This window comes from Schistocerca gregaria, chromosome 3 (genome assembly GCF_023897955.1).
Source record: "Schistocerca gregaria isolate iqSchGreg1 chromosome 3, iqSchGreg1.2, whole genome shotgun sequence".
NCBI classification, from domain to species: domain Eukaryota; kingdom Metazoa; phylum Arthropoda; class Insecta; order Orthoptera; family Acrididae; genus Schistocerca; species Schistocerca gregaria.
In genome coordinates, this window is record NC_064922.1 from 361,111,096 (window position 1) to 361,126,508 (window position 15,413).

A 15,413-nucleotide genomic window follows, 5' to 3' on the forward strand; every position below is an offset into this window, starting at 1 on the left:
CTTCGCCTGGATGTAAGACAGAGATGCAGTCTTTCACCCCATCTGTTCAGTCTGCGTATCGAAGAAGCAGTGATGGGAATAAAAGAAAGATTCAGGAGTGGGAGTAAAATTCAAGGTGAAAGGATGTCAATGATGAGATTCGTTAATGATTTTGCTCTGCAGAGTGCACGTGAAGAAGAACTACAGGATCTGCTGAATAGAATGAACGGTCTAATGTGTGCAGAATATGTATTGGGAATAAATCGAAGAAAGATGAAAGTAACGAGAAGTAACAGAAATGAGAAAACCGAGAAACTTAACATTGGGATTAATGATCACGAAGCAAATGAAGTTAAGGAATTCTGCTACCTAGGCAGCAAAATAACCAGTGACAGACGAAGGAAGGATTTCAAAAACAGACTAGCACTGGCAAAAAGGGCATTCCTGCCCAGAGGAGTCTATTAGTAGTAAACATCAGCCTTAATTTGTTTGGAACACAGCATTGTATGGTAGTGAAACATGGACTGTGGGAAACCTGAACAGAAGGGAATCTGAGAATTTGAAATATGGTGCAGACGAATGTAGAAAATTAGGCAGACTGTTACGGTAAGGAATGAGGTGGTTCTGCGCAGAATTTAGGAGAAATGGAATATGTGGAAGACATTGACTAGAAGAAGGGACCGGATGCCAGGACATCTGTTAAGACATCACGGAATGACTACCTTCGTACTAGAGGGAGGTGCAGAGGGCAATAACTGTAGAGGAAGACAGAGATTGGAATACATGCAGCAAATAATTGAGGACGTAGACTGTAAGAGCTTCTCTGAGACGAAGAGGTTGGCACAGGGCAGGAATCCGTGGCGGGTCGCTTCAAACCAGTCAGAACACTGATGATTCAAAAGCATCGGGTTGTACCAGTTCGTGCATCGTTCTAACGGATAATCTGGAATACCGTGTGTCCATCTAGTTTATACTTTTGGAGTACAACCCACGGATTAAAATTGACTTAAGGTTGTTTAAGATTTATATTTTCATTTCTTTTCAGCAGATAGCTCAATTAAAGGGGATGTGCATATAGGAGCGAAAAGGACATCTAAACTGTAACAACATACCAGAACATCGAGAACATGCTCACTCTGATTTTGGAAGATAGTAGATTAAAGGTATTTCAAACGTCATGATGGCGCACATATACCGCAAGTAAGAGTGGGGTGCAATTTACCTAAAGCGTTAATTATGCTAAAGGTTTGTCTAATTTGCTTGCTAAACACAATTTAATGGGAAAACGAAGTAGTAGTCCTAGAGTCTTGTACCGCCGACAAGAATGGAGGTTCGATTTGCGAAAGGAAACAGGCCATGTCCTTTTCACAGGAACAGTCCTAGCATTTATACTAAGGGTTTGAAGTAAAACCACAGAAGTGTAGTTCCATGCTCCCGAATGCGATTCCAGGGTGTTAACCATTCCCATATCTTGCCGATGTGTACAGAAAATCACAGCATTAAGGAGAAACCGACGGCGTTGAACCGTAAGAGGTGGAATCACTTTCATCTGCCACGTAGGTGTGAACAACATCTTCTGGAAAGCAAAGAGATTATTCTGTTTCCTTTAACAAAATTGTGAAGAGCAATGAATTATAAATGGTACAGGAGCTTTCTGCAATTACACGACGAGAAGATAGTTGACAATAAACATGAATAACGCCATTAAGGAGCTATTTGAAGCATGAATCTTTGGCAGAAAGAGTCTTTTAAACAATTTTTGCCATGTCTATGAAATATTTGGCTGTGTACAACTCTAGTTTATCAGTAGTCATAGATCCAGAATAAAATACCAAGGCCGAAAGCTAATCGCTGATGAAACGTTGGGGAACTTTCACAAAATGTAAGTGCATTTTCTGTTTCACAGTATCGTATTTCACTACTCGGTTGACAAGGTTTCACGTTTCCCTCTTACTGCTGTTAGTTCTTTATCTGACATACTTTACGCAAAAGCTCTTCACAGATATATAAACAGCATTTTGTATACTTCACTGGCAGCTCATTACATGCACACAAGTATTTTAGATAGGATTACGTTAAATTAAATACTACAAATGAATAAAATAAATATTGACGTCTTTGTACTCCACATATTTAATACACCACCACCCTTTATTCCATCCGTTCACTAAGACGGCTATGACGGAAGAAATTGTGCGAGACAATTTTATAACACCAGCATTTATTCTAAAAATAAATTAGGAGTGAATAAGTCATACACACGTCTGAGATTGGGAAGTTTTGACGATGATAATAAGCTGTGGGAGTACAGAACTGATTACAGGACGGGTTCATGGAAATTTATAAGACCATCTAAGTTCTTCTTATAATTCCGTAGAAAAATATAGCCATATGGCCTCGCCCATCATTTTTCACATTGTTACCACGCTTGTCTACATGTAATCTGTCCTCAAACGAGCCGTGCTGTTCTTGCACATTCCGGGAGGAACCATTCCTGTTCCTTTGCTGTAGAAGAAGAAGTAATCAAGCAACATTAGAATTTAATATCTCGTCGAAAGCGAGGTCATTGGAGGCGGAGCACAAGTTCGGATTACCGAAGGATGACGAAGTTAATCGGCCGTGCACTTTGAAAGGACCATCCGGCATTTGCCGGGAGCGATTTAGCAAAAGACGGAAAACCTAAATCTGGTAGGACGGACGTTTGAACAGTCGTCCTGTCGAATGCGAGTCGAGTTTGCTGAACACTGCGCCACCTCGCTCGGTTGTGTTACAAGAAGGCTTAGGGCCGTTGGCATAACTGTTTGGATTACATAACGATAGTTCAAACGCAAACAGAACGCAACTGTCCATGATACAAAACGCTCGTCACACGCCGTGGAGTAACTGTTTACGATCTGTGGGAGCTCTTTTTGGTACAGTGTATCTGTTTTCGCTATTTCCTATTCATATCGAGGTCAAATGTCATACAAAATTTACAAAATACTCCAACCGTTCAGAGCTTAGAAACTGATATTAGCTCTGTAGAGCAAACAGCTATAAATTAATTAAAAGCAGTATTAAAGGTAACAAAAACAGAAAAGCTGCAGGCGTAGATTTAATTAATATTGAATTAATCAAATACGTAGAAATTAGTTTAGAATTTGCTTTCTCCTTTTTTGAAGTATGTGTTAGAAGAACTGTGTCGTACGTGAAAACGGAACTCAGCTAAAGTCTTTTCCATATTTAACGAAGGCAATATAAACACACAGGTAATTGCAGGAGAATAAAATTTTATGGCTAGTTCTTATACAAACATTACAAACTATCGCCCATGCAATAATTTCAGAAGAACACTGAGGCTTCAGAAAGTGGACCGTCGCATAACTATAATACATTAATAATGAAACAAATTACTGAAAAACCTCGGGAATTTGGCTCAGAAACTTACTTCATATTTATAGATGATGGAAAAGCCTTTGGTAAGGTAAAAAGAGGCTTTTACCGAAAATATGGGAACAAAATGTTTTCGTAAATGCTTAATTAGTACCATAAAGAGACTGTATCAAAATTCGGAAATAGTTAAAAAAATGGAAAATATAACACTATTATGAAAGGGATAGCTGCTACTCAGTATACAGCGGAGAGGCTGCGTTGAAAATAGTTATAAATTCAGGTTCGAAAACTTTGGATGAAGTTTTAATAAATGAAGGTGTTAAACAAGGGTATAGACACCCCCTTTATTTAATTTGTATACTGACGACCTAGTTATGAAATGGAAAGATGAAATACTGTCAGGTATTAAAATAGGGTGTAGCAAACCATTAAATACTCTGTTCTAAAATGATGGCCATATAATAATGTAGGAAACCGAAGATAATTTACAAAGAGCAGTATGTAGACTAAGGAAAAAAGCAAAATACTACAATTTAAGTAATTAAGACAATGATAATGGCTTTCAAAGGGAAGCTTCCAGTCAGATCGCCAAACGATAATAACTGATAAAATTATAGAAGAAATATCCCACTTCAGTTCTCTAGGATGTGAAATTAGTTTTAACCACAACAAAGACATTGAGAAGAAGAGCGATAAATACCAAGCAATCTGTGGAACAATTGGAAGACATTTGGGAACAAAAATAAGAAAGGAAAAACGCTGAAATTCTGTAAGTTACGGCTATAACTACTGTTTCATATGGTTCCAAAGAATCGAAAGTAACAAAAACGAAAAATCGCCTATAGAGGCAGCAGAGATAAAGTTCATGAGATATGTAAAGTAGTGTAATAAAATGGGTAAAATAAGTAGTCAAGAAATAAGATCAGATTTAAAAATCTTTTCATTTCATGAGAAGATAGAAGGAAATAGAATGATATGACAGGATTATGTTCATAGAATGACAGAAAACAAATTGCGAAAACTAGATAATGAATCAGTGGTCGAACGAATAGGGAGAAATAGGTAGACCTCGTAGGAGATGGATGAGTGATAGAGACCAGAACAGGTGACTGTAACACCTAATCGTTGTAAGAAGATGATTATGATGATTAGTTAAAAGCTGAAATTGTGAATGACTTAATAGAAGGTATAAAATCATGTGGGGACAATGGCTGATTGGTGATTACCATAGAAGCCTTAAATATGCATCACATGGGAAAAGGAGTCTTAGAATACGGAAGACGAGATGGCGTAAATAATGGTGAATGACGAGGATGGAACAGGCGTCAGGCCTAATCCATCAAGGTGAAGATGATAACTTTCATTGTTGACACGTTCTTCATTAGCGTGCAGTAACATATGTTCCAGAATACCGCGTGAAACTTCGGACATTTATGACATCTGAACGTGATATCAGTGGAGGCACAATCACAACTAATCATTATTTATAGCATGTCGTAAATATTTAATCGTGAACTTTTGCAGTATTAATCACTAGATCTATTCTTGCCAAAGAGATACACGCACGAATTAGAAAACCTCTGTTCACCTTCTTATTTCTAGCCGCTTTAGAAGAAAATAAAAAATATCATGTCATATATGAAATAATTCTTCTTTCGTAATTGTACGAATAGGAAGCTAGTGAACATATATACACTGATGAGCCAAAACATTACGACCACCTACTTAAAGGAGTATTGGTCTACCCACATCTGGAATACAATTCAGCAGTGATTCAGCGCGCCATGAATTCGACAAGTACTTGATAGGTTTCCGGAGGTTTGTGGCACCAGACGACTACGCACAGATGACACACATCCCGTAATTTACGGGCGGTTGGTTTGTGGGCGCAGATATGGCACCCCAATAGCGTCCCAGCTGGATTTGATCTGACTCAGATCAGCTGAAATTGATGGCCCAAAGATCAATCTGAGTTCGCTGTTACACTCCTCAACCCACTGCAGCGCGAGTGTGGTCTTGTGGCACGTATAGTTATCTTGCTGGACGATGACATCGCTGGTGAGGAAGACAGCAAGAATAAGGGATTGCAGGTGATAATAATGTTCACGTAGTCCACAGCTACCATGGTGCCTTCGTTTTCTGCTGCAGATCCCCCGCAACATAACACTGCTCCCACTGGCCAGCGTCCGTGGCGCGCTCCATGTTTCGGACAACCTGTCGCCTGGAAGACGGGTGTCTGAACACGACCATCAAGTTTGTTTGAAAAAAAAAAAAAACAGGATTCATCCGAACAGGCGACACGATTCCATTAATCCGAAGTCCAGTTTCGATGATCCGGTGCCCACTGTAGTCATAAGCTTCTTGGGTCAGCATGGGAACACGTAGGGCTCCTCCGATGCGGAACACGATGTTGAACTTTGTACACTGAACGCTGAGCTCCAAAACACTCCAAAACACTTGCGGCTGAGCCAGCACTGTAGTCTTTCGTCAGATCTGCCACAACTCGATACCTACCCTTGTTTATAGCACGGGCAAGCCTCCGATCCCTATATGCCGTGATGAAGTATGAAAGTTGCCTACTCGTGGTTTCAGCTTTCTTCAACCACTGTCCATAGATACTCACAACAATAGCACACGAACAGCCGACCAGCCTCGCCGACTACGAGATGCTCGCTCCTACGCAATGGTCCACAACAATCTGGCTTTTGTCAGAGTCGCTCTAAGTCGGCGGATTTCCGCATCTGCGCCACTTATTGCCGCTAGAATGTTTCACCGTTCATCTCTTGGCCGCCCATGTGATTCTCTTACCGCGTCACGTGCCTTCATCGCTACCAAACAGCATACGACCTTACAGTGGGTGTGGGCATAGTACTTTGGCTCTTAATGTAGTAAAATATTGGGTTCGTGTTATGTTATGTAAATGATTGCAGTTTATTGTCGAGTTTAAAGATCTGTTGAACCAAGTAATCTAAAACACACATATGATACATACGAGGTTTGTCACTTTAATAATGGCAACTATTTATTTACAGCTCGTACAAAAGAGATGCGTGATTCAAAGTCTTACTGAACTTCAAAGTAGTCACCAGCATTATGTATAACCCGTTGCCAGCTATGTAGAAGTCCTAGGATACCCTTAGCATTGCCAATTGTGTTGACAGTTCGAGCGGCGCGGTCTATTGTCTGGTGAATGGTAGCAGTTCTGAAGCGAATGCCGTGAAGTGTTTCCTTCAGTTTAAAGATATTGAACTTACGAGGGCTTAAGTCAGAGTTGTGCAGTAGGTGCTATAGCACATAACAGCCCCATCACCCGAACAAGTAAGTAAAAGCTTGCACTGTACGTGCTTGAGCATTGTCCTGCAAAATGGTCAAGTCCTGCTAAAAGTGTCATCACTTCTGTCTCTACGCTGTTCATTATTGGAACACAATCTATGACCAGCTTAGAGACAGAAGTGATGACACTTTCTGCAGGACCTGACCATCATTTTGCAGTACAATTCTCAAGCACGTACAGCCCAAGCTGTTACTGATTTGTTTGACTGACGCGGCTGCTAAGTGTTATACCACCTACTACACTCCCCAGATTTAAGCCCTAGTGAGTTCAACTCGATTTCTAAACTGAAGGACACACTTCACAGCATTCGCTTCAGAACTCTACAAATTCGTCGGACAATAGATCGCGCCGCTCGAACTGTCAACACAACTGGCACTGCTAAGAGTATCCTATTACTTACACATTGCTAGCAACGGATTATACACAATGCTGGTGACTGCTTTGAAGGTCAGCAAACCTTTGAAACACGTATTTATTTTGTACGAGCTGTCAATATTTCCACTATTAAAGTTCCAATGTATACATCTACACTCCTGGAAATTGAAATAAGAACACCGTGAATTCCTTGTCCCAGGAAGGGGAAACTTTATTGACACATTCCTGGGATCAGATACATCACATGATCACACTGACAGAACCACAGGCACATAGACACAGGCAACAGAGCATGCACAATGTCGGCACTAGTACAGTGTATATCCACTTTTCGCAGCAATGCAGGCTGCTATTCTCCCATGGAGACGATAGTAGAGATGCTGGATGTAGTCCTGTGGAACGGCTTGCCATGCCATTTCCACCTGGCGCCTCAGTTGGACCAGCGTTCGTGCTGGAAGTGCAGACCGCGTGAGACGACGCTTCATCCAGTTCCAAACATGCTCAATGGGGGTCAGATCCGGAGATCTTGCTGGCCAGGGTAGTTGACTTACACCTTCTAGAGCACGTTGGGTGGCACGGGATACATGCGGACGTGCATTGTCCTGTTGGAACAGCAAGTTCCCTTGCCGGTCTGGGAATGGTAGAACGATGGGTTCGATGACGGTTTGGATGTACCGAGCACTATTCAGTGTCCCCTCGACTATCACCAGAGGTGTACGGCCAGTGTAGGAGATCGCTCCCCACACCATGATGCCGGGTGTTGGCCCAGTGTGCCTCGGTCGTATGCAGTCCTGATTGTGGCGCTCACCTGCACGGCGCCAAACACGCATACGACCATTATTGGCACCAAGGCAGAAGCGACTCTCATCGCTGAACACGACACGTCTCCATTCGTCCATCCATTCACGCCTGTCGCGACACCACTGGAGGCGGGCTGCACGATGTTGGGGCGTGAGCGGAAGACGGCCTAACGGTATGCGGGACCGTAGCCCAGCTTCATGGAGACGGTTGCGAACGGTCCTCGCCGATACCCCAGGAGCAACAGTGTCCCTAATTTGCTGGGAAGTGGCGGTGCGGTCCCCTACGGCATTGCGTAGGATCCTACGGTCTTGGCGTGCATCCGTGCGTCGCTGCGGTCCGGTCCCAGGTCGACGGGCACGTGCACCTTCCGCCGACCACTGGCGACAACATCGATGTACTGTGGAGACCTCGCGCCCCACGTGTTGAGCAATTCGGCGGTATGTCCACCCGGCCTCCCGCATGCCCACTATACGCCCTCGCTCAAAGTCCGTCAACTGCACATACGGTTCACGTCCACGCTGTCGCGGCATGCTACCAGTTTTAAAGACTGCGATGGAGCTCCGTATGCCACGGCAAACTGGCTGACACTGACGGCGGCGGTGCACAAATGCTGCGCAGCTAGCGCCATTCGACGGCCAACACCGCGGTTCCTGGTGTGTCCGCTGTGCCGTGCGTGTGATCATTCCTTGTACAGCCCTCTCGCAGTGTCCGGAGCAAGTATGGTGGGTCTGACACACCGGTGTCAATGTGTTCTTTTTTCCATTTCCAGGAGTGTATATTAGATGAATAGCTGTGAGCAGCCTACATAGGACACAATCTAAATTTCGTACATTACATAGTCAGTTACTATAAAAGATTGTAAACAATCAGGTAAGGAGTTGTCGCCCCCTATACGTGGTACGTCAGGATAATAAATTCTATGAGTTAAACGATTATGAAGATAAAAGAAAATTATGGTCAATGTACGTATAAAACTAAAACTAGAAGAGATCTCGCTGGCGGTGTCTGTAATATACTGTCATTAGTCTTGCATATAAGCGTACTTCTTTAGTGAGTATTCCGCCAGAGGACGTTGTTTCCAAAGCCTCTGGGAAACGTACAGCGTGCAGGGCTGAAGATTCTAAATATAAGAAGCAAACCGTTAATAATTATGAAGCAAATGCTACAGTAAAATGCAATAAAAATATTACAATAATTTTAGATGTTTAGTTTAGGATTTCCCATTTCTCAGTTTCACAGTGTAACAAGATAGAAAGTGAGGCGGAGTTCACCTATCCAGCGAGTCATGTGCACAATTCAAACCTCTAAATTATTCACCAAGTAGCGCTGTGACTCCTTTTCCATTACTTACATTACATTACGAACTGTAACTCTGCTGATCATTTGGGACTACATTTCTTATCGTTAATTCTATTCGACTGAGGAAATTTGTAAAACTGTACTTAGCAAATGACGTTATACACAGTTGTTTCCAGTTTTACTTCGAAGTGCGATATATTATGAAGGTCAACCTACTAACTATGACTGATTTTTTTTAAAACTGTGCAATTTGTTGATGAGAGACAATTCAATGAGTCAACCAATTTTTGTGTACTGGTAAGTATGTAGGTCAATGCTACAACTTCCATCAGATGCAATCAAAAACAGGGAAATTCACAACTGATTCTCTATATTACCAAACTATAACTAGTTTGCGAAGTTCCTAGAGTCCTAATTTGAGTAAAAGGAGGATTGCTTTATTCAATGTAACTGAATTATCTAGGTTTTTCTGAGAACATTATACTACATGCTTTCATTGTGTATAAGCTTTAACAGCTAAAGATGTAACCTAATACAGTGAGTTTGTAAACAGGTCTAGAACAGTTGGAGAAACACTACAGCTCTTTTTAATCAATACACTGGAAGAAAAGAAGTGCTAATTATCATTGAAGCTATAGAATTAGTTTGTGGAATTTCAAACTTCGGCCTGTTTTAGGAAAGGACTACAGGCAGTGGTAAGGAAATAAACAGAAGAATAAAAATTACCCTAAATGCCTGTGATAAACCAATCTCAGCTTACAAAATTAAGTTTCCAATCCTTATAGTTTACTACCAGTGTGCGTCAGCATGTTTGATTTATGGCAGCGCAACATGAGCGTGAGTCGGAGCAATTTTCCCTGCACTGGATGTCCAATTCCTCATGAAAAGAATGAACCTAAAACAAATGTAAATGCTTATATATTGTAACAAGAGTGGCATACAAGAGGAAATAGCAAAAACGTGTTCGCATTGAAAGGTCACTCTGAAAAATCACAGCAAGAGCCACACACCTGTCTACGTATGGAGATACAGAGTATGCACTCCAACCCCTTCCCCTGGTTTTCATTATGCTCTGTGCCTCTGAAAGCTGAGCCGCGCGGTATTCAGTGCGGGTTCAAAGCGCTGTTTTAGCCGATGCTGATCAATTACGGGATGAATCGCCTGTCAGGGTGACACCAGTTATGCGATGAAGGCACACGCAGCACTCCCGTCCCTACGACATAACTGATCTAACCCTCGAGTATCGGAAATTCCGCACAAACGGGGACCGTTACCTATCCCACCAGTACCCTTGATATTTTAATGTACAAGCCATTGCTCCATCGTCATTAATAGTGCTGGAAATAGAGCTGAGCTAACAAAGGAAAAGCAGCGATGTCTATACTGAAATTTATACTAGAAAAAAGTGCACTTCGCGTAGCAAACACCTGAAGCCAGAACAGGTACACTAACCTAACGATGTTTTATGGAAGGCCAGATTGTTTCACTGGTAAAGGTCCTCTAAGGAACTTAGTTTAGTAATTTTGTGGCAATCGGATGCGTGTATTGGAGCTTTGCAGAGAGAATAAGCTTGGTTAGTAAATAAATCTGACCGTGTAGCCTAATACGATCACTTTTCTCCTACAAGTTACCAATGGCAATCATAAAATGGAAACTCTAATCTTGAAATAACATTCAAATTCAATATTCCATTGTCTCATTATCCTTTTGTCACGAAATACACTCCCTCTCGCCGGCCGGAGTGGCCGTGTGGTTCTAGGCACTGCAGTCTGGAGCCTAGCGACCGCTACGGTCGAAGGTTCGAATCCTGCCTCAGAAATGGCTGTGTGTGATGTCCTTAGGTTAATTAGATTTAATTGCACAGGATAGAGTAGCATGGAGAGCTGCATCAAACCAGTCTCAGGACTGAAGACAACAACAACAACAACAATTAGTTCTAAGTTCTAGGTGACTGATAACCTCAGAAGTAAGTCGCATAGTGCTCAGAGCCCTCACAATTCCTAGGTCATACACTTCTGTATTAACAGTTAAACTCATTTCACCTTCAAGCTAAAGTAACCACTGCTGAATTTTATTTCCACATTAATCTAAGAGACTAACATGGTTTACAGAAGCAGTTTTGTATCTTTTCCAATATCAATACGTTCCACCAAAGACTATTACTGACAACCACAATGCTGTTTCTTCCACAAACTCCATAAGTAATTCTGCATACCTATCCGCAAATAAACCGAGTCATAAATTACCTATACCCTATAAACCGAAGTAATGCATTCTAACTCATAATCAGATCATTAGAAAAATCTTCAATTCAAATGCGGCACGGCTGTTACGACCACTTCTTGCGAAACTGAAAACAATGACTCCTTGATCACATACATGCGCATACCGCTCCCAAAAGTCCTTGCGCACTGTTGACGTTGAAAAGCAATACAGTGCCTCGCTAGAGAAAAGGCACGTTCAGTTTCAAAAAAGTATAGATATCAGCGATGCTTAATGAGTGCGCGTTTACTATGTCGTAAAGCCAAAGAGTAATACTCCTTACACACTTTGTGGATTTAGTGAGCATATTTTGCGTAAACCATGGACCTTGCCAAAACCGCGCAACTCTAAAATGAGTTATGTTATTATCGTTATATTACTGTTATATTTGTTATTACTATTATTATCATTCACAACACATTAAACTATACATATACTATAGCCGCTACAACAGGAAGCATGCATTTATTTAACACGATACTCACTGTTAACACTGCGGAAACCGGCATTTCTGAGAGACCCTACTTTCTTTGCTAATTATAGTTGGATTTATAATTCTTTTGCAACTTAGCAGCTTCAACATACTATTTTACATTGTCGAAATTGACAAATTTAGCAAATTCAGCACATTTCATACAGTAGATAAAACTCACACATAATTTCCTTCCACCGTTGGCACTTATAATCTGGTCCTTCCATTGCTCAGGATATTTAGTATCACACTGAAAAATCCTCTTTGTATACTCATTGGTCGATGGCACTGCTACCACATGTTGAACAAATTTATGCAAATTATATACTTTGCCTCTCTTATAAAATGTGACCCACTTGACTGAAATGTTTGAGCTTGGTAAGTCCTCAACGAATGGCAAGACGACATTCAGTGTACATACTTTAGAAAATAGTTCTTCACCGTTTATATTTATGCACAAATAATCTATAAGTTTCATAATGTTCTCGATTTCAAGGGTATCTTCAAGTTTTAATTGGGCGCAAAGCTTGAAAATTGAATCTTCACTGAAATAAAACCATTTTTCTATATATTTCAGAATCCTAGTACAGACTTCCTGAGCTTCTCTGACAAATTTTGCTTGTCCATATTGTGGAAATTTTTTCAGCCCTAGTAGTACCTTGAATTCCAAGAAATTATTACTGTGTCTATTAATTTCTAAACGAAACTTCAGGAAAACAGAATATATTTCAGTCCTCTATGTATAATCACTTTCCACGTGTTGTAGGGTTGCATCAAATAAATGAGGAACATTTTGTACAAAATAAATTTAAATCTCTGGGAATGTTACTTCGTGGTCCACTTCACTATCTGTTTATGGGCTATGAATTTCCGTATACGTTTGTCAGTATTGTCTTCACTCCGGGTTGTAAAACATGATTTCAGCAATATCCAGTCCTGGAGCAATCAATGTACAACAGAAAAAAAAGTCTAAAAGCATGTGGGAATATGCCGAAGTAGTGTGGAGTACTCCGACTGCAGGAACTGAAAACTCATTAAATATCTTAACCACTATTTCACTGAAAAAATACAGCAACCAGCCACTTTTTAATGCGTTTTTTATTTACGCCAATATGCATATTGGCGTAAATAAAAAACGCATTAAAAAGTGGCTGGTTGCTGTATTTTTTCAGTGAAATACTATTATCCACGGCCACGGAGCTCAACAGGCCAAATAAAATGGACAAATTGTTATCTTAACCACTAAAGATACAATTTCGATGACGGTAATTTTAGTCCGTATTTCGCAGGAGTGTGCAGTATATGCATGTGACAACCTCCTGCAGTAAGATGTGGTGCTTCAAACATTTTTTTTTTTTCAACTCCACGGAGACAGATTGGTTTTCCCCTTACTTGGCGGAACAGCTGTCCGCACCATAAGCAGCTAGCTACTATCCTGAATGACCAGTGTTAATGTTGCTCTCTTTAAGCTTCATGGGTATAGAAGTTAATGTTTCGTCTGCGTCCTCGTAAAAAACTAGAACAGATGAAGTCGTTGCCACTTATTGGCCGAAGTACCGTGTAGTAACTGGAAATAATTTCGTATTTCCTTTATTTGAAACATAACATGCAATCGAGAATGGAGGTGTATCATTTTTTTTCAGAATTTCTTGTAGAGAATGTGGAGCCAATACATTCTGTACTGTAGCTTCATCTTTAGTCCATACACAGTGAATTCTGGGTGACAGTTTCGTATCCTGAAACAAATGTGTCCTAGGAGAGCATTTCCACGCTCTTGTGAAATGTAACTGTGATGATGTTTTACTCCATTATATTTTACTATTAGTTCCTTTTCTAAACATTCATGGTGGTGTCTGTTTGTTCTATATTGTGTCTCCCTACCACTTTCGCGCAACGACGCTCTGAGCTTGTTTTTTAGGGAATTGACAAGTTTGAACCTGGGACCTGTTACTGGTAAGGAGACGCCAGACCACACATAACATATAGAATTCAGAAGAGTTCAGTGAGACTAGCGATGATATAACCAAATACTTAATGATTTCAGCGTCAGCTCCACTGCACTCCCTGTAAAAGAATCTTAATACTAACTAAATTTAGTCGAAGGGTTTCAAGGCTTTCCTATTTTTAATTAGCTGGTAAAATAACGTCGAAAAAGCAGTTAAGTTTACCATTGCAAATTTTATTCTACTCACAAAACATCGTTTATAAATTGCACTATTGATAAAAGGAAATGTTTTAGTACAGGATGGAAAAAACCAACTGCGTTCAACAAAAATGTTAACGAATATTCCCTGAATGGGTTTCCAAGTTCTACAATGGGTCGAAGGATGACCTATGCCATATCACATCTATAATCTAGGTTTAAATTAAGTTTCACAAAAGATGAAAAACTATCAAAATGGTCTACAGTGACCCTCAGTTATCTTTAATAACTTATCTAACTTGTAAATTACAGTGGCTGATGTGGATTCTCAATAACTATATAACAGAAACATCATCGCGTTTCAGATTTTTACTTCAAGTGGCAAATGTGAACAGCATGAGCTTTAATTGACGATCGACACTAGAAATACGCAAAAAGGAGGTGTAACAGATGAGACTTCTGCAGTTCTGAGTGAAGCCTTATGCGCTCAAAAATGCGGCATCGCGTGCGTTCATTACCTTGTCGGTGTTTAGACAGCGTCAGGGCGGCGGCCAGCGCAGCACAGCTCCGCTCACCTCGCCATCTCGGAAGCAACTCTCTTCTCCTAACTTCTCCTTAGTACAATTTACCGAAGTTGGTTTAAAAAAAACTATCTGGCTGTGTTTTCATCTGACCAATCAGGGTCTCAATGTTAACCGTAAGCTCCGCCTACAAAAATCCTGTCTATCCAATGAGAAACGTTATACTTTTCGTGGTGGGGCAATGTTTTTAAAGTTTGCAACTTAACAGAGACGCGAAAAAGTCTCACGCTAAAACCTGCAGCTGGTGTGGTCCTTTTAGCGTTATCGTAAGATCTATACTGTACTTCTGGAGGGCTCTATCTTTTAAAATGAGCTGGTGGGTGGTCCTAATGTAACAGACACGCGAAAAAGTCTCACGCTAAAACTTGCGGGTGGTAGTGGCCCTTTTTGTGCTATCGTAAGATCTATACTGCTTTTATGGAGGGCTCTAGCTTTTAAGATGGGCTGGGGGGTGGTCCTTGACGTAACAGAGACGCGAAAAAGTCTCGCGCTAAAACGTGCGGGTGGTAGTCTTAGAGGTAGTCTGGCGACGTGGGTGTCCAGTCAGTCCCTTATCGTAGGGCCTTCTAGCTTAACACGGTTCTGCTCTCGGCTTCTGTTCTCGTTTCATCCCTCAGAACTGCGTCGGTCTCACAGTGGGAAGGTACGACATGCATTTAGGCATTCTTGTGTTCGTCTGTGGTATGCCATTTGCTCACTCGTTACTCGTATTACTTTGGTTAATTTAATGTCACGATTTATTCGGAGCTATGTGACGTACTACTAGATTTGCTTATTATATCAGGGTTTTCATGG